This window comes from Ictidomys tridecemlineatus, chromosome 13, assembly GCF_052094955.1.
Source record: "Ictidomys tridecemlineatus isolate mIctTri1 chromosome 13, mIctTri1.hap1, whole genome shotgun sequence".
In the NCBI taxonomy this organism is placed as follows: domain Eukaryota; kingdom Metazoa; phylum Chordata; class Mammalia; order Rodentia; family Sciuridae; genus Ictidomys; species Ictidomys tridecemlineatus.
Window position 1 is genome coordinate 65,757,378 of NC_135489.1, and position 22,771 is coordinate 65,780,148.

Here is a 22,771-nt window from a genome sequence, read left to right on the forward strand (position 1 = left end):
ATCTTCCTCCTGCCTCGGGGTGGGGGTGCTCTGGCCTGCTCCTGTGCTCATGGCCCTCCCTCTCATGTCTGTGCAAAAACACTCATGTCCAGGAGCAACAGCCAGGTCCTCGCCAGTGCCTCTTCCCTCTTCCACCAGCCAAGGTAGGTTCTGCACCCTCCACACTTTTCCCCGCTGCCCGACCTTCCCAGGCCCTCTGAGATTCCACCTCTCTTCTCTATACACAAGACAGATGCTCCTAGGTTCTCTACATCTGGGTCTGTCGTCCTTCCTCCTCCTTCCTCCTCCTCATCCTTCCTCCTCCTTCCTCCTCCTCCTTCCTTCTCCTTCCTCCTCCTCCTTCCTCCTCCTCCTCCCTCCTCCTTCCTCCTCCTCCCTCCTCCTTCCTCCTCCTCCCTTCCTCCTCCCTCCTCCTTCCTCCTCCTCCTTCCTCCTCCTTCCTCCTCCTCCTTCCTTCCTCCTTCCTCCTCCTTCCTCCTCCTTCTCACTCCTTCTCCCTTCTCCCTCCTTCTCTCTTCTCTCTTCTTCCTGCCTTTCTCCTTCCTCCTCCCTCCTTCCTCCTCCCTCCTTCCTCCTCCCTCCTCCCTCCTTCCTTCCTCCTTCTCCTTCCTTCCTCCCTCCTTCCTTCCTTCCTCCTCTCCTTCCTCCTTCCTTCCTCCTCTCCCTCCTCCTTCCTTCCTCCTCTCCCTCCTCCTTCCTTCCTCCTCTTCCTTCTTCCTCTCTCTCCTTCCTCTATCTCCCTCTTCCTTCCTCCTTCCCTCCCTCTTTTTCCTTCCTCCTCTTCTTCCTTCCTCCTTCTTACTCGCCCTCCTTCCTCCAACCTCCTCGCCCTCCTTCCTCTGTCCTTCTCTTCATCTTCTCCCTCCTCTCTCTCCTTTTTCTCCTTCCTGCTCTCTCCTACCTTCCTTCTCTTTTTCCTCCCTCCTCTTCTTTCTTCCTTGTCCTCCTCACCCTCATTCCTCTGCCCTCCTCTCCCTCCTCGCCCTCCGCCCTCCTTCCTCCTACTTCCTACCTCATCACCCTCCTACCTCCTGGTCCTCCTTCCTCCTCCTTCCTCTCCCTACTTCCTCTCTTTTTCCTTTCTTCTATTCTTCCTCCCTCCTCCTCCTCTTCCTCCTTATTCCTCCCTTCTCATCTTCCTCCTCTCTTTTCTTTTCCATTCCTCCTCTCCCTCCTTCTTCCTTCCTCACCCTCCTTCCTCCCTCCTTACCCTCCTTTCTCCTTCCTCCTCACCCTCCTTCCATCTTTCTCCTCGCCCTTCTCCCTCCTTTTTCCTTCCTCATCTTTTTCCTTCCTCTTTCCTACTTTTTCCTTCCTTCCTCTTTATCATTCCTCCTTGCTCCTTCCTTCTCTTCTCCCCTCCTCCTTTTTCCTCCTTTCCCCTCCTCCTTCCTCCTCTTTTCCCTCCTCCTCTTTTCCCTCCTCCTTTTTCCCTCCTCCTCTTTCCCTCCTCCTCTTTCCCTCCTCCTCTTTCCCTCCTCCTTTTTCCCTCCTGCTTTTCCCCTCCTCCTCCTTTTCCCTTTTCCTTTTTCCCTCCCTTCTCTTTTTCCTTCTTCCTTTGTCCTCCTTCCTCCTTGTCTTCCTACCTCCTTGCCCTCTTTCTTCTGCCCTCCTTGCCCTTCTTCCTCCTCTCCCTCCTTCCTCCTCTTTTTCCTTTCTCCTATTCTTTCTTCTTCCTAGTCTTCCTTCTTCCTAGTCTTCCTTCTTCCTAGTCTTCCTTCCTCTTCCTTTTTCTTCTTCCCTCCTCTCATTCCTTCTTCTTTCATCCTCTCCCTCCTCTCCCTCCTCCTCCTTCCTCCCTCCTCTCCCTCCTTTCTCCTCCTCCTCTCCCTCCTTCCATCTTTCTCTTTGCCCTCCTTCCTCCTTCCTGCTCGCCCTCCTTTCTCCTCTTTTTCCTTCCTCCTTCCTCCTCTTATTCCTTCCTCCTCTTTTTCCTTCCTGCCCTTTTCCTTCCTCCTTCTTTTGTCCTCCTTCCTTTGTTCTCTACCCTCCTTGCCCTCCTTCTTCCTTCCTCCTCTCCCTCCTTTTTTCTCTTTTTCCTTTCTCCTATTCTTTCTTCTTTTTCCTCCTTCTTACTCCCTCCTCTCCCTCCTCCTTTCTCCCTCCTCTCCCTCCTCCTTTCTCCCTCCTCTCCATCCTTCTTTCTCCCTCCTCTTGTTGCTCCTTCCTCCTCTCCCTCCTTTCTCCTTCCTCCTCACCCTCCTTTCATCTTTCTCCTCGCCCTTCTTCCTACTTCCTGCTCGCCCTCCTTCCTCCTTTTTCCTTCCTCTTTTTCCTTCCTTTTTCCTTCCTGCTTTGCCCTCCTTCCTGCTTTGCCCTCCTTCCTGTTTTGCCCTCCTTCCTGCTTTGCCCTCCTTCCTCCTCTTTTCCCTTTTTCCTATTCTTCCTTCTTCCTGTTCGTTCCTCTTCTTCCCTCCTCTAGCTGTCTTCCTCCCTTCTCTCGCTCCCTCCTTCCTCCTCTGCCTCCTCCTTCCTCCCTCCTCTCCCTCCTTCCATCTTTCTCCTCGCCCTCCTTCCTCCTCTATTTCTTCCTCCTTTTTCATTCCTCCTTCCTCTTTTTTTCTTCTTCCTTCCTCCTCTTTTCCTTCCTCCTCTTTCCCTTCCTCCTTTGTCCTCCTACCTCCTCACCCTCCTTCCTCTGCCCTCCTTTCCATCCTTCCTCCTCTCTCTCCTTCCTCCTCTTTTTCCCTCCTCCTATTCTTCCTTTTCCTATTCTTCCTTCCTCTTCCTCCTTCTTCCTTCCTTCCTCTCCCTCCTACTTCCTCCCTCCTCTCCCTCCTTCCTCCCTCCTCTTGCTCCTCCTTCCTGCTGTCTCTCCTTCCTCCTTCCTGCTTGCCCTCCTTCCTCCTTCCTGCTCACCCTCCTTCCTCCTTCCTGCTCACCCTCCTTGCTCTTCTTTTTCCTTCCTTCTTCCTCCTCTTTTTTCTTCCTCCTCTTTTTCCTTCCTCCTCTTTTTCCTTCATCCCATTTTTCCTTCATCCCATTTTTCCTTCTTTTTTTGTCCTCCAACCTCCATGCCCTCCTTCCTCTTTCCTCGTCTCCTTCCTTCCTCCTCTTTTTCCTTTCTCCTATTCCTTCCTCTTCCTCCTCCCTTCTCTTTTCCTTCCTCCTTTCTCCTCTTTTTTCTTTCTCCTTCCTCCTCTTTTTCTTCCTTCTTCCTCCTCTTTATCCTTCCTCTTCTTATCCTTCCTCCTTTGTCCTCCTTCCTCCTTTGTCTTTCTACCTCCTCACCCTCCTTCCTCTTTCCTCTTCTCCTTCCTTCCTCCTCTTTTCCTTTCTCCCATTCTTCCTAGTCTTCCTTCCTCTTCCTTTTTCTTCCCTCCTCTCGTTCCTTCTTCCTTCCTCCTCTCCCTCCTCCTTCCTCCCTCCTCTCACTTCTTCCTCCCTCCTCTTGCTCCTCCTTCCTCCTCTTTCTTCTTTCTCCTTCCTCCTCTTCCTCCTTCCATCTTTCTCCTTGCCCTCCTTCGTCCTTCCTGTTTGTCCTCCTTCCTCCTCTTTTTCCTTTCTCCTTCCTCCCCTTTGTCCTTCCTCCCCTTTTTCCTTCCTCCTCTTTGTCCTCCTTTCTTTGTCCTCCGCCTTCCTAGCCCCCTTTCCTCCTTTCTCCTCTGCCTCCTTCTTCCTCTTTTTCCTTTCTCCTATTCTTCCTTCTTTTTATTCTTCCTCCCTCCTCACCTTCCTCCCTCCTCACCTTCCTCCCTCCTCTTTTTCCTCCCTCTTCTTTTTTCTTCCTTCTTCCTCCTCTTTTCTTTCCTCCTTTCTCCTCTTTTTCTTCCTCCTTCCTCCTCTTTTCTCTCCTTTTTCATCATTTTTACCTCATCCCTCCTCTTTTTCCCTCCTCCTTCCTCCTTTTTTTCTTCCTTCTATCTCCTTTTCCTTCTTCCTTTCTCCTTTTTCCTTCCTCCTCTTTTTCCTTCCTCCTTTTTTCTTCCTCCTCTCCTCTGTCCTCCTTCCTCCTCTCCTCTGTCCTCTTTTCTGCTCTCCTCTGTCCTCCTTCCTGCTCTCCTCTGTCCTCCTTCCTTCTTGCCCTCCTTCCTCCTACCTCCTCTTTTTTCTTCCTCCTACCTCCTCTTTTTTCTTCCTCCTACCTCCTTGCCCTCCTTCCTCTGCCCTCCTTCCTCCACCCTCTTCACCCTCCTTCCTTCGCCCTCCTCTCCCTCTGCCCTCTTTTTCCTTTCTCCTATTCTTCCTTCTTCCTTCTTCTTTGTCTTCCTTCCTCTTCCTCCTTCCTTTCTTCCTTCTCTCCATCCTCCTTCCTTCCTTCTCTCCATCCTCCTTCCTTCCTTCTCTCCTTCCTTCTTCCTTCCTCCTCTCCCTCCTTTTTCCTTCCTCTTCTCCCTCCTTCTTCCTGCCTCATCTCTGTCCTCCTTCCTCCCTCCTCTCGCTCCTCCTTCCTTCTCGCCCTCCTTCCATCTTTCTCCTCACTCTCCTTCCTCCTTCCTGCTGGCATTCTTTGCTCCTCTTTTTTCTTCCTCCTTTCTCCTCTTCCGCCTTCCTCCTCTTTTTCCTCCCTCCTTTTTCCTTCCTGCTCTTTCCTTCTTCCTTTGTCCTACCTCCTTGCCCTCCTTGCTCTGTCCTCCTTGCCCTCCTTCCTCATATTCTTCCTTTTTCCTACTTTCTTTCTCCTATTCTTCCTTCTTCCTATTCTTCTTCCTATTCTTCCTTCCTCTTCCTCCTTCTTTCTCCTCCTTCCCCTCTTCCTTCCTCCTCTCCCTCCTTTCTTTTTCCTTCTCTCCCTCCATCCATCTTTCTTCTCCCCCTCCTTCCTCCTTCCTCTTTTTCCTTCCTCCTTCCTCTTTTTCCTTCCTCCTTCCTCTTTTTCCTTTCTTCTTTTTCCCTCCTCCTTCCACCTTTTTCCCTCCTCCTTCCTCCCCGTTTTCCTTCCTCCCCTTTTTCCTTCCTCCCCCTTTTCCTTCCTCCCCTTTATTCTTCCTCCCCTTTTTCCTTCCTCCCCTTTTTCCTTCCTCCTCTCTACCCTGCCTCTCCTTTGCCCTTCCTCCTTTCTTTTTCCTCCACCCTCCTTGCCCTCCTTCGTCCTCTTTCCTTCCTCCTATTCTTCCTTCTTCCTATTCTTCCTTCTTCTTCCTCCTTCCTCTTCCTCCTTCCTCCCTCGTCTCCCTAATTCTTCCTCCCTCCTCTCATTTCTCCTTCCTCATTTCTCTTCTTCCATCTTTCTCCTCACCCTCCTTCCTTCTTCCTGCCCTCCTTCCTCCGTTTTGCTTCTTCCTCTTTTTTCTTTCTTCTTCCTTCTCTTTTTCATTCCTCCTTCCTCTTCTTCTTTTTCCCCTTCTTCCCTCCTCTCAATCCTTCCTCCTTACTTTTTTCCTTCCTCCTTTTTCTTCCTCCTCTTTTTCCTTTCTCCTCGCCTCTGTCCTCCTTCCTCCTCCTTTCTTCCTGCTCGCTCTCCTTCCTGCTTGCCTTCCTTCATCCTTCCTCCTCTACCTTTACTCTCCTCGCCTTCCTTCCTCCTCCTTCATTCTTACTCCTTCCTCCTCCTTCGTCCTCCTTCCTCCTTCATCCCCCTTCTTCCTCTGTCTTCCTCTTTTTCATTTTTCCTCTTCTTCCTTTCTCTTTTTCATTTTTCCTCTTCTTCCTTCCTCTTTTTCCTCCCTCTTTTTCCTTCCTCTTCTTCCTTTCTCTTCTTCCTTCCTCCTCGCCCTCCTTCTTCTTTCCTCCTCACCCTCCTTTCTTCCTTCCCCCTCCTTTCTTCCTCCCCCCTCCTTTCTTCCTTTTCTCCCTCCTTGCTCCTCTCCCTCCTTGCTCCTCTCCTCTTTCTTTCTCCTTCTTCCTGTCCCTTTTTCCTCCTTCCTCTTCTTCCTTCTCTTTCTTCCTTCTCACCTTCCTTCCTCCATCCTCCTTGCCTTTCTTCCTCCTCGCCTTCCTTCCTCCTTGCCCTCCTTCCTCCTTCCTCCTTTCCCTCCTTCTTCCTCTCCCTCCTTCTTCTTGGTCCTCTTTCCTCTTCTGTCCTCCTTTGTCCTCTCCTCTCTCCTTCTATTTCCTCCTCTTCTTCCTTCCTCCTCACCCTCCTTCCATTTCCTCCTCGCCCTTCTTCATCCTTTCTCCTCTACCTTTTCTCTTTGCCCTCCTTCTTCCTCCTTCCTCCTCCTTCATCCTTCCTATTTTTCCTTCCTCCTTTCTCCTATTTTTCCTTCCTTCTCTTTTTCCTTCCTTCCTCCTTTTCCTTCCTTCCTCTTTTTCAATTCTTCTTTTTCTTTCTGTTCTTCCTTCCTCCTTTCCCTCCTTCTTCCTTCTCTCCCTCCTTCTTCCTTACTCGTCTTTCTCCTTTCTTCCTCTTCTCCCTCCTCCTTTCTTCCTCCTCTCCCTCCTTCCTCATCTCCCTCCTTCCTCCTCTTTCTTTTTCCTCCTTCCTCCTCTTCTTTCTTCTTCCTTCCACCGTGCCTTCCTCCTCTTCTTCCTTCTTCTTCCTTCTTCCTTGCCTTCCTTCTTCCTTCCTCCTCGCCCACCTTCCTCCACGCCCTCTCGCCCTCGGCGCCTTCTGCGCCCCTCCTTCCTGCTTGGCCCTCTGCACTTGGCCCTCCTAGCCCTCCACACCCTCTGTGCTCAGCCCTCCTCGCACTCCTTCCTCCTCACACTCCTTCCTCCTCACACTGCTTCCTTCTTGCCCTCAGCCCTCCTTCTTCCTTGCCCTCTGCCCTCCTCTTCCTCCTTGCCCTCTGCCCTCCTCTTCCTCCTTGCCCTCTGCCCTCCTCTTCCTCCCTCCCTCCTATCCCTTCTCCTTCCTCCTCCCTCTCCTTCCCCTCCTTCCCCCACTCTCTACTTCCTCCTCCTCCCTTATTCCACCTTCCTCCTCCTCCCTAATTCCTTCCTTCCCCCTGCCTCCCCCTCCTTCCTCCCCCTGCCTCCCCCTCCTTCCTCCCCCTGCCTACCCCTCCTTCCTCCCCTGCCTACCCCTCCTTTCTCCCCCTGCCTCCTCTCCCTCTTCCTTCCTTCCTCTCCCTCTCTTCCTCTTCTTCCTTCTCTTCCTCTTCCTCTTCCCATTTCCTCTCACTCCTCTCCTTCTTCCTTCCTCCTCTCTCTCCTTCCCCCTTCTCCTGTCTTCCTCCTTCCTCCTTCCTCCCCCTCCCCCTCCTTCTCCCTCCTTCTCCCTCCTTCCTCTCCCTCCTTCTCCCTCCTTGCTCTCCCTCCTTCTCCCTCCTTGCTCCCCCTCCTTCTCCTTTCTTGCTCCCCCTCCTTTTCCTCCTCCTCTTTCTCCTCTCCCTCCTTCCTCCTTCTCTTTTTCCTCTCTCCTTCCTTCTCCTCTTCCTCCTCTCTCCTTCCCTCTCCTTCCTCTTTTCTCTCCTTCCTTTTTCCTCTTCTTCATTCCTCCTTTCTCCTCACCCTCCCTCCTTCTTCCTCCTAGACCCCCTCGCCCCCTTCCCCTGCCCCCACCCCCTTCTTCCCCTCCTTACCCCCGTCCTCCTCTGCCCTCCTCCCCCCGTCCTCCTCTTCCCTCCTTCCCCTCGTCCTCCGCCCTCCTCTGCCCTCATCCCCCCTGCCCTCCTTCCACCCTGCCCTCCTTCCCCCCTCTGCCCTCCTTCCCCCACTGCCCTTCTTCCCCACCCTCTGCCCTCCTTCCGCCCCTCTGCCCTCCTTTCCCCCCCTCTGCCCTCCTTCCCTCCCCTGCCCTTCTTCCCCACCCTCTGCCCTTCTTCCCCCCCGCCCTCCTTCCCCCCTGCCCTCCTTCCCCCCTCTACCCTCCTTCCCCCCGCCCTCCTTCCCCCCTGCCCTCCTTCCCCCCCTCTGCCCTCCTTCCCCCCCCTCTGCCCTCCTTTCCCCCCCTCTCCCCTCCTTCCTCCCCTCTTGATCACTTCCCTCCATGAACCAAGTGCTGACATTTCATTATGGACTGAATGTTCCTGTCTCTCCAGTTCATAAATTGAAGCTGTGACTTCCACTGGTTCTAGGAGGTGGAGCCTTTGTGGGTGGTTAGGTTTAGATGTATTTGTGAGAGTGGGGCTCCATGATGAGATGAGTAACCTCATCAAAAGAGGCAGAGGCAAGAACTTTGTCTTCCCCACACCATGTGAGAACATGTAGCCATCTTCAAGCCAGGAAGGGGCCCCCCACCAAGGACCTGACCTTGCCAGCATCCTGATCTGACTTCCAGCCTCTAGCACTGTGAGAAACAGGTTCTGTCACTTTGGCCCCAGTCTATGACATTTTGTTGTAATGGCTGGAGCAGACTTAGCCACATTTTAATACATGGGGGTTTATCTCACACAACACACACCATCCCCTTCCTACCAGCAGTCCTTTCTTTGGTCAGTGATTGCTCCCTTCTTTTGGGGACCCAAGATGGAAGGTGGCATCATTGCAGGGCTCTCCTTTCTGTATCTGCCCTCCTAAGGTCCCAAGTCCACTCCATTGCCCTGCCTCACTCTCATGAATGAGTGAGAAAAAGCAAGAGCAAAATATCACCTCCCTCAGTGATGGGGAAAGCACCTTCTACATGTGAACTCCTTCCCTAGCCTTCCAGGTCCCTGGAGACTTCCCTTCCAGCTTTGCTGGTCAGTCATCCTCTGCATGCATCACCTACTAGAGGCAGCACTAGGAAAAGGTTATGGGAATCTGCTTAGGAGCTGAGCCCTGGGCTTGGGTTCTGGCTGTGTAACCTCCAAGCTTGGGTTGGACATTTGATACCTCTGAGTTTCTGTTTCCTCATTTGTAAAGCTGGACGGTGTGGTTTGCACCTCATGGGTTGGTGGCAGTCATTAGATAAGGCAATGCATACTGAGTGCTTGGCACTTACGAAAAGCTCAGTAAACAGAACTGCTGGTGTCCATGCTGTATATGCTACCTGCCCGTTAGTCACTTAGGGGCTGTCTTGGTTTTCAGATGGACTGTTGAGGTAAAGCAGTGTTTGGGTTCAAGTAATTTTTATTTTACTTAATAATAATCCCCAAAGCAAAGAACAAGGCCCAAGATAAACTGTAAAAAGTGTTTCCTTTAAATTAAAAGGTAAAATAAAAGTTTGGAGCTTAAGAAAAAAATCTTATGTTAATATTGCATACATTCATGGTAAGTTATTGCTAGTTTCTTATTGTGCTTAATTTATAAATTACGCTTTATGCTTTGTGTATATAGAAAAAAGCATGGTATATATAGAGTTGAGTGCTCTTAACAGTTTCAGCCATTCACTGGGGTCTTGGGACATCTCCCTGAGGATCAGGAGCACGCCGTGTTGGGCTGTTGCCGTGTCTTGCACACCGAAGCAGATAAGTGTGCAATGCCCTCCTCACGGGGGCACCCACACACTCCAGTGCTGCTCTCTGCTTGGCCATGGTCAGGAAACTGAAGCCCCAGATCCCTCCATCTCTGGGGACAGCTGCCTTCTCACAAATGTGCCAGTCACTCCTTTGGCCCATGGTCCCTGCCACCTCGTATTACATTTCATTCATCCTTTTTGTATGTGTGCAGTTGCGCCAAGTGACTTTGAAGATCAGAGTTAGGTGCCATGCCTCCTGGGCACTGAGCACCTTGCAGAGTGGAACCCACAGCCGGTGCCGGGTCAGGATTGCCTGGGAGGTGGCTGTGAGTCTGTGTGACGTTCTCTGGACACAGCACTTCCCCTTCAGGGCCTGGGTGCCGTCCTCTCAGCTTCCCACTGTTGAAATGTCCTCCCTGTGCTGCCTCATCCCTTCTCTCTTGTTGTCCGCCTTTGCCTTCTGCCCTCTCCCTGCAGCTGACATCTCCGTGGGGGAGAGGCCCAGCCTCAGACCCTGCGTAGACCCTCATGGGAGCCCAACTCCCAGGGGAGGGTGTATTCCCAAGAGTCTTGGGAGTGGAAGAGCAGCAAGACCCGAGCATGGGAGGTGACACCAGCGAAGGCCAGGAAAACCTGCTGACCAGCTTCCCTGGGCAGCGGTGGACGTGAAGCCCATAACTACCAGGAGGGCAAGGAGGGATGCCTCATTTAATAAATGAGATGTGACTTCCAGGTTCCTCTGTCTCATGGATTGGAAAATAGCTTTCCTGTTTTGCCAGCATCCTGCTGAGCAAATCTGAGAAAGTTTTTCCTGCCCAAGGCTGAGCTCAGGGCTCTATCCTCATAACTCGGGGTATGAGCTACAGTCAAAAGAAGCGGAGGGCGATGGGAGTGCTGCTCAGAAGAGAATTTGCATTTCATCAGGCTGCCTGGTGCTGGAAACCACCATCTGTTTGGGCTTCTTGCTTGCAGTCATTCTCTATCTGGTTTCTTTTTCCCTTCCGTTTGCTATTTGTTCTCTCATCCACTCACTCAGTGATGTGTTTATTCATCACTCGGTGTTTGTGGAGCCCCTCTTATGCACCACGTGCTGTGCTCTTCTCCAAGGATATAGCCTGCACAGTCCCTGCCTTTCTGGAATCTTGAATGTAGAAAAAAACCCAAATTACACAAGGAGTTACTTGCCACCCTGAGAAGCCATAAGCAACAGGGACAGGGCATGGTGCACCTTCTGGGCCATCCGACAGGTGATCCTGAACTTGTCTGTTGGGAGGATGCAGTGGTTTTAAAAAATATGTCCACAGTCCTCCTTCCCTTCAGGAGTAGAGCCAAACTCTCCTTCCCTGGGTTGCTGGGCTTCTAACAAATCAGAGAAAGCAGAAGGATGGCGCATGCCCTTAGGAACTGGGTCATAAGGAGCCTCTCGGGCTTCCACACTGGTGGCTCCATCACACTCTCCCACATGCGCTCTCTCTCTCTCTCGACTCCTTACTCTCTGGAAAGCCGGCTTCCATCTTGTAAGTGCTGGAGACCAGGAGCTGGAGCTTCAAGCCAACAGCCCCATGAGTGGGTGTGGAAGTAGGTCCTCGAGCCCCAGTCAGGCCTTCGGATGATGCAGCCTCACCAGAGACCCAGAGCCAGAACCACTCAGCCATGTTGCTCTGGACTCTTGAGCCTCTGAACTGGAGATCATATACAGGCTTATTGTTATAAACCACAGAATTTATGGTTATAAACCATCACATGTCACACAGCAATAGATAATTACTCCAGGATAAATTCCTGAATGTCCTGCTCATGCATGTTATAACCTCACTTTGGGCTGATGGCCTGACTGTGCATAGAGGTCTCTTCTGCAGTTGGTAAGTCCTCTTCCGTCAGAATGTAGAGGGCATTTGCCCCTCACAGCCACAAAGGGTGCCGATGTTGAGGGTGTTGATGGGTCCAGCCTTCCTTCCCCATCCCGGACACAGGGACTCTGAGAGGTAACGCACGTTGTTCTCAGCTGCTGCATTTCGAGTCCCCTGTTACACAGCACTAGATAAGCAATCCAGGGGGTCAAAGAGAAGCCGGGGGACTTTCTGGAGGAAATGACAGTTATACTGACAACTGAAAGAAGAGAAAGGAACTGACCACGTGAAGAGATGAGGGTGGGAGGCATCACCAGGCCAGGGCATGGCACACCCAAGAGCCCCGCATCTGGAATAGCCTGATGAGATGTGGGAGAACAGGAGGCTCCACGCCTCTGGATTGCAGAGGAGGAGGGAGCAGGGAGCAGTGTGAGAAAAGCTGGGAACATGGGTAGAGGATAGGGAGCCATGGCTCGGGGACCAGGCCATGCCAGGAATTTGGTGTGTCATCTTGCGAGCACTAGGTAGCAATGGAGGTTTCAGTCAGGGGAGCAGATTATTGGATTTTCCCTCAACTAGAAAAATGATTGCCTGGGACCCAACAGAAGTGGGGTCCACACAACGCCAGTCCTTACTTCTGTTGGCTTCGTGGGTCTGGTTGTGTTATAGGACAGACAAGGCTGGACACAGAGGAAGTGATGATCAGAAAACAGCTTTATTAGCTCAGTCAGGTCTAGAGGGGAAAAAGCTTTCCATCAGTCAAACCCTCTGAACCCCGAGTTCAGAAAGCTTTAGAACTTTTTATACCCAATGTGTAGGGGATGGGTCTCAGGGCTGACAACCTGCAGAAGTCCACATAAAAGTAGGTTTATTTCCTACTGCTCTGAGCAACCAATTCAGGCCATCGACCCACACACTGAAAATCAGTGCCTGGGAAAGGGAAGTTCTCCCTCTTTCCTGCCATCTGGCTTCCTGGCCAATGCAGACACCTCTGTGAAGGGCCTTGGGTTGGTCTGTCTGATCGACTCCATTTCTAGAAGCAGGTACCTCACCTGAAAACTCTTTTGCAGAAATCCTTGCTGAGAGTCGAAGAATGATCATGGTGAGGCCCTCTGGAGAAGCTGAATTAAGGTTTTCTGTGGAGGAGGGTGTGACCACAGCTGGCTCTGCTCTGCTCTGCAAGGCTTTCCTGCCAATCTCTCCAGCAGGCCAATCCCTGACCACAGCCATTGCTGTGTGAGAGTTTGCGAGTGTAATTTGCTGTCATTAGCCTCACGCAGTGGTTGTCAAACGTGTGCATCAGAATCAGCTGCAGGGCTTTACTGTACGCCACACCAGAAGGTCACATTCAGCTTGAAATGGGGCCGAGGAAGTGTATTTCCGCGACCTTCCTGAGTATTGCTGATGATGATGGTCTGAGGACCCCACTTTGAGAACCAGCGAAGTGGTGGAAATGTCAGTGAGGGAGCTGGGCGTTGTCCTTGGCACGGCTGAATGGACACGGTCCAGCAGTTTATCTTGGAGGTTTCCCTCTTCCTTCTGTTCAGTGTCCCACCAGTTTACTAGTAAACATGATGTGAATTCAAAGAAATCCATCGTTTCCTTTGCAAGGATTTTGGTGTGTGTGTCCCTGCTGGAGCGACTCCTGACCAGGGAGAATATCCTCCTGCCTGGTGTCTCTGGGCCCCGCAGGCTGCAGCTCTGTTGATTTCTGCGTCTTTGGTCTGTAGTCAGGTGTTTAGGAGAGCTTGATATTGGGCAGCCAGGATGGAATCTTCCTCACAGAGACCCCTGGGATTAGCCCAGCCTGAAGACCTGACAGACCAGCCCACTGTCCTGGGGACACAGGAAGCTCTGACGCTAAGTGCTGCCTAATTCTCTAGTCTTTAGAAAGAGGAGATTAAATGGCTCTTCTGCCTGGTTGGTTAGCCCCAACTCTGTTGTGTAGCCATAGATAAGTAGCCCCTTATCTTTTTCAATTTCCTGTTGCCATAACAAAAAATACCCAAGATCTGGTGACTTACAAAGAAGAGAGGTTTATTTAGCTCATATTGCTGGAGGTGCAAGAGCATAGCACCAGCATCTGTGTGGCTTCTGGAGGGTGAAGGCTTTGTGGCAGGTGGCGTCACGTAGTGGGAGTACATGTGTAGTAGTGGATAAGGTATGCGCAGAAGATGCCAAAACACCAGGGTAAGCTAACTTTATAACACTTCTGCAGTAACTAATCCAGTTTCTCCACCCAACTCACTCCTGCAACCTAACTCGGTCACTGGGAAAAGACATTAACCCATTCACGGTCTGATTACCTCTTAAAGGTCACACCACCTCTTGACATGGTTACATGGGGAATCACCATTTAGTTCACAATTTGTGAGTTTTGGGGTGACACACCACGTCTACATGGTCACACTTCTCTCATGAAGTGCATCTGCTTTACCTCGTTGAGCCTGTGGTGAGTGGGTTTGAGTTTTCATTGCATCCTGGCAGCTCAGTATTCTGGACTTGGGAGGTGAGGGGTCAGAAAACCAAACTGAAGTTAAATGCCTTGCAAAAACCTCTCCAGATTTGTCAGGTGGGACATGAAAGGTGAAATGTGCTCTTGTTCACAGACTATTCATTCAGCAGGTCAGGAGGCCTGAGCAGATTTCCCCCATCTTCAATGATGCTTGGCCTGGACCCTGATGCCAGGGAGCTGCCCAGGGAGCCAGGTTCCTAGCCTCCCTCATAATGAAAAGTCTCCTCTTATAACTATTTCAGATGCTTCAGAGATTGCGTGGCTTTTAATCAGTTTGTTGTTTGCCTGGAAATATCCAGTCTCCCCTGCCCAGCGGGTGGCCAGCGAGTGTGTGTGTTGAAGGGAACTGAGGGGTTGAATGAGCTCTGGCTCTCCTCTTTCAGGGAATAGGCTGCTCCAAGGTGCTTCTCACCTTGGCGACAGTTTGCTTTGGGCCCATTTTCAATCTCAAAGCCATCCTTGGCCTCACACACCCGCAGCCCCAACAGATTCTTCTTGAACTTGAGTTCCTGGGTGGCCCACCCTCCATTGATCTTCTCTGTGGTCCCAGGTCTTGGCCTTGTGCACAGTTATGACAGATGCATTGAGGTTGGTTGGCATGGGTAGAGGAAAATACCACTTGGCACCCAAACCCCTGACTGGAAGACAGATGGCATGCTGCCATCTGAGAACTCAATGCCCAGTCATGTGAGGACGGTGACATTGCTTCAGACAAAAGAATCGGCTAGGATGAAATAGCTGACCACGTCCCCTTGCCTGTCACCCGTGGTCACATTTCAGTTGCACAGTTTGTGATGGCTGCTTGATTCCACTCCAGCGGTGCCAGTGCTCCCTGTAGACCCATCTTTATGCACAGTGCCTGCCCTGGCACTGGGATCAGGGCCTCTGCCCCTGGCGCCATCTTGGAGTATTTCATTGGGATGAGCGTTACTTCTCCAGTACCTACCACGACTCGTGGTCTCCACACGTATTGGCCATTGTGATGAGTGACCTCCTGCTCCTCAGCCAGGTGTACAGTATCCTTTGCTCCCTCCTAGGGAGATGAGCACACAGCAGGCCTGATGAAATGGGGGTTTTGAGGAAGCAGCAGAGTCGAAGACTAGATGAAGTGGAGCCTGGGACAGCCGCTGGTTGTGTGGTGTCACAGCCTCCGTGACTTCTTTTTCCTCCACTGTAAGAGAACAGGTAAATAGCAGCCATTCTCAGGAATCCTCCAGATGCTAATGTGACATTAGTCAGAGCTGAGAGGTCATTAGTGAGAACGCTTTATACATGGAAACTAGGGCCATGGTCACCCGTCATGAAAGGTGAGGCAGACAGATGTGTGGAGAGCTCATCTGCAGTGGAGGCTTAGCCAAGGGGCTGCTCCAGAAGATTCTGGCCCAGGGATCCAGGCAGTACTGAGTTAATGGCCTTGAGTGCTGACTTAGGCCTAACAAATGGGGAAAGGCCTGGTTTGGGGCCCAAGGGGTGCATTAGAGGCTGCTTGAAGTTTTGGGGATATGGGTTACCATGGGGACATGATTAATAAAACACCTTGTCCCTATCCTCATGAAGAGTTCAGTCCAGGACAGAGGACGTCAATTAAAGAACCACACAAATAAACAAGGATCTTCAAACCTGATAGATCTGCCTGAAAGGGAGAGGGGGTACAGTGCCAGGCGAACTGGCCTGGCCCAGTGAGGAGTCCAGAGGAAGAGGAGGAGAACCGGCCAGGATAACTGTTGCATCCCAGGAGGGCACCTGAATGTGCAAGGAGGAACCACGGGGTGGAGACTTTGGGTTCAGCAGAAAGGTGGCCATGCAGGCAAGCTTAGCTGGAGGGAGTTGGATTCCAGTGTACTTGAGTTCTATTTCATATGTCATCTTTACCCCCAAGATTCTACGGCTACCCACTTGCCAAGCAGGTGATCATCTGGATAATTGGGAAGAAGGAGGGTCTGAGGAAGGAGGCGAGGGGAGAATCCTGAGTGTCTCAACTTCAAGGAGAATTCCCTGGAAATGTTTGAATTATCTCAGCCAAACACATGGTGGAGCCCTTCTGTCTCAGAAACTCTGGAAGGATGCTGATCCCCCTAGGCCCATACCAGCTCAGCTGTGTTACCTCCTAAAAGTCTAGGATCGCCTTTCTGCTCGGGGGCTGTCTCCAGGACCTCGGGCCATGGCATCCCTGCTCCCAGCATCTCCATTCCTCAGGCCCGCTACCCATCTAGTTGCACCTGCCACTTCCTCTCCCCCCAGAAGAAGGGGTTCAAGTCAGGCCTAGAAGTTTCCATGTGGCCTCCCTGGCCATCGAGGAATATCCCAGTTGCCTTCTAGTCATGAGAAATACCCCAGAATCCATCCTGGAAGCTTCTGCTCCTGTAATCAGTAGAACATTCCAGGTTGTGGTGAGGGGGTTATTTTGGTATTTAGGGCAACTTATCTTGATGGAAAGGCGAGATGTGATGTCTAAATTAAGAAGTGCGTGGGAGGAAGCATAGCACATTTGCCTTTGAAATTGGATTATTTACAGTAAGACAGGAAGAGAACTGTAAGGTTTTGTTGGCACAGGCCTTGGCTTAATTGCCTGGAGGAGCCAGGATCGAAGGCATTGGCAGCTCCCGTGTTAACTAGGAGCAGAACTTTCCACGGGCTGCTCTGGCATGCTCAGTCTCGACCAGAGCTCCCCACAGGTTTGTGGATGGCTCCTGTATGGCAGACGTCCAGCTCTTGAACTTGATGTGCCAGCAGCAAGGCCCTGGCCTGTGTAAGAGGGGACAGCATGAGCCGAGCTGTTAAAGACCCTTCCCACGTGACCATGACTTTCTCCATGCCTGGTTGACTTAGTCCACTGGGGCTGCTCCAATAAAATATCATACACTGAGTGGCTGGTAGGGAACAGGGACTTATTCCCACAGTTCTGGAAGTCCAGGATCCAGGTGGCAGCAGAGTCGGGGTCTGGTGAGGGCCTGCACTCTAGTTCACAGATGGTGCCTTCTCACTGTGCCCTCGGATGGGGGAATGGCAAACAAGCTCCTTCCAACTTCTTTCATAAGGGCACTTTTCGCATTCATGAGGTTCCCACCCTTGTGACCTAATCATGCCTTCTGAGACCCATCTCTTAAGACCATCATCTTGGGGCTTAGGATTTCAACATGTGGATTGGGGAGACACATATTCAGACCATAACACTGACCCCTGGAATTCCATCCCTTCCCTGGCTCTGGCCACTTAACTCACATTTCGTCCAAAGGCCATGTCCTCTGGTACAACCAGGCCCCGCAGGCTCCTTCCCCTCCTATACCCCTGGTCAGTCTCTATGTATCCTCCACCATCCAGAAAAGTCACCTCCTCCATGAAGGCGGACCAGGAAAACCTCTAAATCAGGACACTCTCTTTGCACTCTAGGTCCCCGTGGCTCAGCAGCGTGCAGAGTGGAAATGCAACTGAACAGAAGGACTGGGCCCTCCTGAGCCCCTTCCTGTGGGCTCCCAGTCATTCCGGCACCCGTTGCTCTAACTTGGGCCTGTCCCTGTGCACACTTACTGTCTCCCCACACAGACGGTGTGTTCCCACTGAGCAAGGCCTGGGGTTGATTCCTCTTTACTTCACCAGGCACCTCCAGGGGCTCAGTAGATGTCTCTGAATCCATTAGGAGATCCCATGCAAAGGCAAGCTAGTGTTCTTATTAGGGCAGTTCTGGCTGGGACACGTTGTGGAGATTTCGAATAGGCTTTTCAGGAGGAGTGGACGGTGCATGGGGTTTTCATAGATGAAAGGGCTTAGGGAGCACCCAGGACTGCAAAGAGTACACATGAAGTCACAGAAATGAGAAAAAAACGTGAGCGTGAGGTTGGGGGTCCCCAAGAAGGTCCATCTCACTAGAGTAGAAGGGTCCCCCCTGGGGAGCAGAGGAGAATGGTTGGTTTCACAGAGGCTGTAACACTGGCAGGTGGAGGGGTAGCAGGGAGCCATGGGAAGTTCTTGAGAAAGGATGTAATCATAGTGTTGCTTTAGAGATGCATTGGAGAGCAAGGCGCCAAGGTGTTCTGCACAAGAAGCATTCCTGTCCAGGGTGATGGGCCACTTGTCTGCCATCAGTAGAAGAATGGAATCCCACAGCTCCTGGTGATGTGTTGATTTGGGGGCTGAAAAACCACGTGAGTCAGTTGGTCTTTCAGTGTGGAACGCTAAGAAATAGCCTTTCATTGGTGAAGGTAGTTGACTTGGGAGGGAATTGTGACTCTGACCCTGAGGCCCACTCCACGCAGGTGGGGCACCTTCTGCAGGTCTATGGCATGGGCAGGGATGGACCTGCAGCTCTGTTTTAATTTGCTGAGAAGAACAGGCTGTGGCCTTGACATGTGGGTGAATGAGTAGAAACTCCCTGATGGTCCAGAGCAGCCGTGGAGGTCCTGTGGGCCCTTCTGCCATCTTTCTCTGCTTCCCTTGGCAGAGTGGTAGCTGGACTTGGTCCCTGCAAAGAGTGTGTCAAAGACCTTCACTGTGTTTCCTGTGCCACAAACTGGGTGGCGGGCAGTTCTGGAGGTGAAAGGTCCAGTCAAGGCATGGGCTAGCCTGGCTCCTCCTGGGGCTCTGAGCCTCGAGCTTCCTCTTGTTGCTGGGGATCCTGGGTGTGCCTCAGCTTGTAGGCCCATCTCTCCAGTTTCTCACCTTCGTGGTGGCCCGCCCTCTGTGCTCCTCCACGTCTATATCCTCCTCCTCTAGGAGGACTTCTCGGTGGACTTGGTCTGTCCTAGAGCAGGACGGCCTCATCTCAAGACCCTCATCTTAATTCTGAGCCCGTTGGTAAACAAGCTCGTGTTCATAGGTATGAAGGGTTGTGACCTGGCTGAGGGGACTTGGGGGGTCCCAGTTCAACCCGCTGAGTAGGAGAAAGTATTTCTATTAAATCAAATTTTTGTTCTTTTTTTTTCCCCTCAATGGTGACGGGTGGAAAGTGAAATACGTTCTCAGGATTAAAGTCTATTAAATCAGCAGTGTCTTATAGCTACTCTGTCTTTTGTGAGAATGTTGGTAATAGCAGTTCCACTGACCCCTCACCTCCCACAGAAGGTTGGACTGAAAATGAAATAAAACAAATTAGTGGAAACTTCAAAGGATTTCCAGAGAGATGGAAGTGAGAGATGGGTTTTAGTAAGATTAAAAAAAATATCTCTCCCCAAAGTTTCTGGGCCTCGGGTTCTCTGAAGCAGATTTCCTTGGCTGGAAGGAACAGGAGAGGAGAGCTGGTGAGTGTGGTGGCTCGGGACACAGCCTGACGGTGGGACGAGGCTGAGCATGCCCGGGTTTGCTGGGAGATCCTGTCAGTACAGCCTTGTGTAAGGTTTGCTTCAGTGATAGCCATGTGTGGGCCCAGGTGAGGGGAGAGTGGGAGACGCACTGGGCTTGGCTGGCCCTGAGCATGGGGCGTGTACAAAGAAAGACTGAGTTGGCAAATATTTTAAAGAAATGAATGCTGACCCAGCACAGGAGATGGAGGTGAGGAGCAGCTGCAGCCTCCTTGGAAGGGATGCGCTGGTGAAGTCCTCGCTGGCTCGGCCACGTGGCCCAGCACGCTGTGGGTGTGAGCAGGCATGTCCTGAGTACTCCTGAGCTCTCTGGTGCCCCTTACTTGAAGTTGAACTTGAGGAGTGTCATCAGGCCTCTGGGGAAAGCCATTTCTTCTTGCTGTGGTCATGTCCAGCTCAGACAGATGAACATAAACCCTGAAACCATGAAGGGAAGCTGGGTGCTTACGACGGGTTTGGCTTGGGAGGGGTTTCCCGAGAAGGCCGAGCTGACATGTCCTGGAGCTCTGTCCGTGTGTCTGGACGGTGGCTCCCTTGGAGGTCTTAACCCCCCCATCCCTTCCTCCTGTCTGCTGGGGTCCACCAACGAGGTTGAAACAAAGCAGGGGGGTTAGTCATTGTTTACCTTGGTCACTTGGTGAGCCTTGAGCGCTCAGACTAGAAAGATGGGCAACGCTTGATCAACCTAAGAAAGGGGTCCATGCTGGCCACGCTAGCCACTGGGGAGAGAATCCCTGGATGGGCCTCGACTTAGGATGGTTTGACCTCGAAATGTTTCCAGCCTGATGGGGATTTATGGAGACTCCACCACCAGTTGAGGAGCCTCTGCACTAGGGAGTATGCCGCAGCCCGGCTGGCTGGGCAAAATAACTGGGGGGTGACGAATAACTTGTGTACATTGATACAGCAGGAGCGGAAGCAGTTTATTGTAGGACAACAGAGGTATTTATACATTTGCACAGTTTATCTTAATTAGCATAAACTAGATACATCAGTCAACCAATAAGGAATCTCCACACTTAATGGCTCGCTTTTGTTACTTCTCAAACCACTCCCTCTGGCATTTTGCCAGGCACCATCCAGACTTGTTTATGAACTCTAACATTCCCCTTGCAAAATACCAGGTGTTATTTTGACTTGTTTACAGACCTTAACAGGAGTAGAAGGGGGAGTGGCCTATAAAAAGTTCAGCCTCATGGTCTCATGGACCCCTTGTCCTGTTGGGAGGAGAGTGGACAGAGGAGACATAGAAGGGACCCCTTGTAAGCACAGGCTGAGAGTGAGCCTGGTGACCCTAGTGGCAGTTCAGGGTTTGGATGGTCCTCAGCATGAATCACAGGTGCAGCTGGACATGGGTCAGGGCTTACAGGTGCTGAGGGAGAGAGCCAGGCAAGACTCAGGACCACGAAGTGTGGATTTCCTTTCACCCCGAGATACTGCTGAGACAAAGTTGAGCAGGTGAGGCGAGGAGGTAGGTGGCCTCCCCGCTCTCCAGCCACTTTAAGAAGGGAGCCAGGAGGCAGTAAGCCAGGAGGATTATGGCCATGGGGCTTAGGCCAGAGAAGCAGAAGCCAGAAGGAATTCATTAAGCATGTCTCACATTCCAGGATATTTGAGAAGCCACCAAATGCATTTTGAAAGTCATCTTTCCAATTGAGAGGGGAAAATAAATGAATGGACGTTAAGTGAAAATCTGTTTTTCCAGCTGGGAGCCTGATACAGCTCCAAAAAGTGATTGTTTAGTTGGTTCAGCAAGGTCAAGAGAAGGGTACACTGGCTACCCATTGACTTTTTGATCATGAACACAGCTAAGTAACAGGAAAGTCTGGGTAGAAATACTCTGCATGACAAGAGAATCAGAACCAGGTGCCTTGGAGCTCATGGACTTGACCCACATGAGAACTCTGTAGTCCAGGTACTATTTATTCGCAGTCTCCGCCCAATCCTTAGAAATGTGGTCACCTTCTTCTTCAACCTTCATTAGATGAGAAAAGAAAAGACATACAGAGGGATAAGGTCTTGCAGGACACCGGCCTCCTAACAACCAGGAGATAGGAAAGCAGATGCCCCGTGACAATGAAGCCATGTGTGATCAATGACCACATGTCGCTCATACAGATGCCACCTCTACCACAGCCCAGCCGGGGGTGGCTCTAATGAGGGGCCTGACATCCTCCCCTGCCTTGCGATGACTGAGGTGGTCATGAATCCAGTCATCACAGGGCGGTTAATGTTTCCTAGACAATTCTGAGTCATCAGTGCAGACATTAAGAAAATTAGGGATGCAGGAAAATGAGCCTTGCCTTTGGGAACGACTTCTGTCAAAATAAATTAGTAAGGGGACCCTCTGCCATGGGAGCCCTGCGTTAGCGAGGCTGTCTGGCTCCCCTGTGGCTCTGAGTGAGATGGGGCTCCGCTCCATTAGGTTGAGCACAGCCATCGAGGTGGCAGGATGTGAGAAGTGGGAGGTGGCCCTGTGCAGCGATGTGGCACTGAGGCAGGTGGTGAGCCCTGCTGCCTCTGCAGAGCTGAGCCTCTGGGTTCTCCCTGAGAAGCAGTGGCTCTCATTCTGTGTCCCTGGTCAGATGGATAAGACTTCAAGGAAGGCCCAGGGCCTGCTCAGAATCTGTCATTACCATTCACATTTGCTTCCTAGGGCCATAGCAGGGTACCACCAACCAGGTGGCTTAGAAACAACAGAGAGGTATTACCCTGAGTTCTAGAATCCAGAAGTCTGAAATCAAGGCACAGGGGCAGGTTCTCTTCCAGGTCTTTCCCAGAGGACCTTGCTGGACTTGTCTGGTTCTGGGTGCTGGGCAGCAGCTTTGGTGTTCTTGGCTTGTTGATCCAACACTCCTGATCTCTGTCTCCCTCTTTCCTGTCTCTGTGTCTCTGTTTTCTCTTCTAATAAGGGAACTAGCCACCCTTATTCAGTAGGTCCTCACCTAACTAATTATGTCTGCAAAGACCCTATTTCTAAATGAGGTCACACTCTGTGTTCTGGGTAGAAGTGAATTTGGGGGAGACACTGTTCAACTCACTACATGATTCCCTTGGGTGATTTGTAACTTTTTTGAGAAGGATTCCTGCCAAGTAGATAGATAACTCCTTCCCCGCCCAGCCCCTCTTACCTTGAAGGCTAAATGAGACCCCGAGCCTCTTACTAGACCTTCTCTCCCTTTGCTTAGAGCTTTGACCCTACTAAAGTGCACATAATCTGATAAGGATGTTGTTGTTTCATCTGAAGTCTTATTACACACGGAAGCCTGAGTGTGAATGTGTCAGGTCTGGTAATGACAGTATGGATTATAAAGCAGAGCCGTACAGCATCTCTGTGGGTCCTCACTGCCCAGGCACAGAGACGGATCAGATGGCTTCGTCTTGCAAAGGAGGGGACTGGAGTTGAGACAGGTCACATAGCAGTGAACCACCAACGTCAAGTTCAAAGCTGGGCTCCCTGCATCTTGCACTGGGGCAGGTGGTGACAGGATGGGAAGTGGAGACCTGGCTTTCCCATGGATGGGCTGCTACCTTGGACAGTGGCTCCAGCTCTCCAAAAATTTTTCCACCTTGGAAATGGGTTGGATCTGATCTTTAAAATGCTGTGTGCACAGAGTAAGCAATGTTCTGGGAAATTGCCTGGAAGCACTACTCTCTCCTTTGTCCCACACTCTTCCTACCAACAGCTCTTCTGTCCCCTGGCTTGGCTTTGGTGCTTACCCTGCGTGATCCTGGAGAGCTTACATTTGGGACATGTCAAGCGCTGGTAGGGATGTGCAGGAGGGGGAAAGAATAGAGGCAGCCACCCAAGGTCCCCACAGAGTCTGAGCATCTGTCTGGGGTAGGCACCAAACAGACTTCCTGGGTGGTGCCTCCACTCTGCCATCTGGTGCTTGGGAGCTCATGTCCC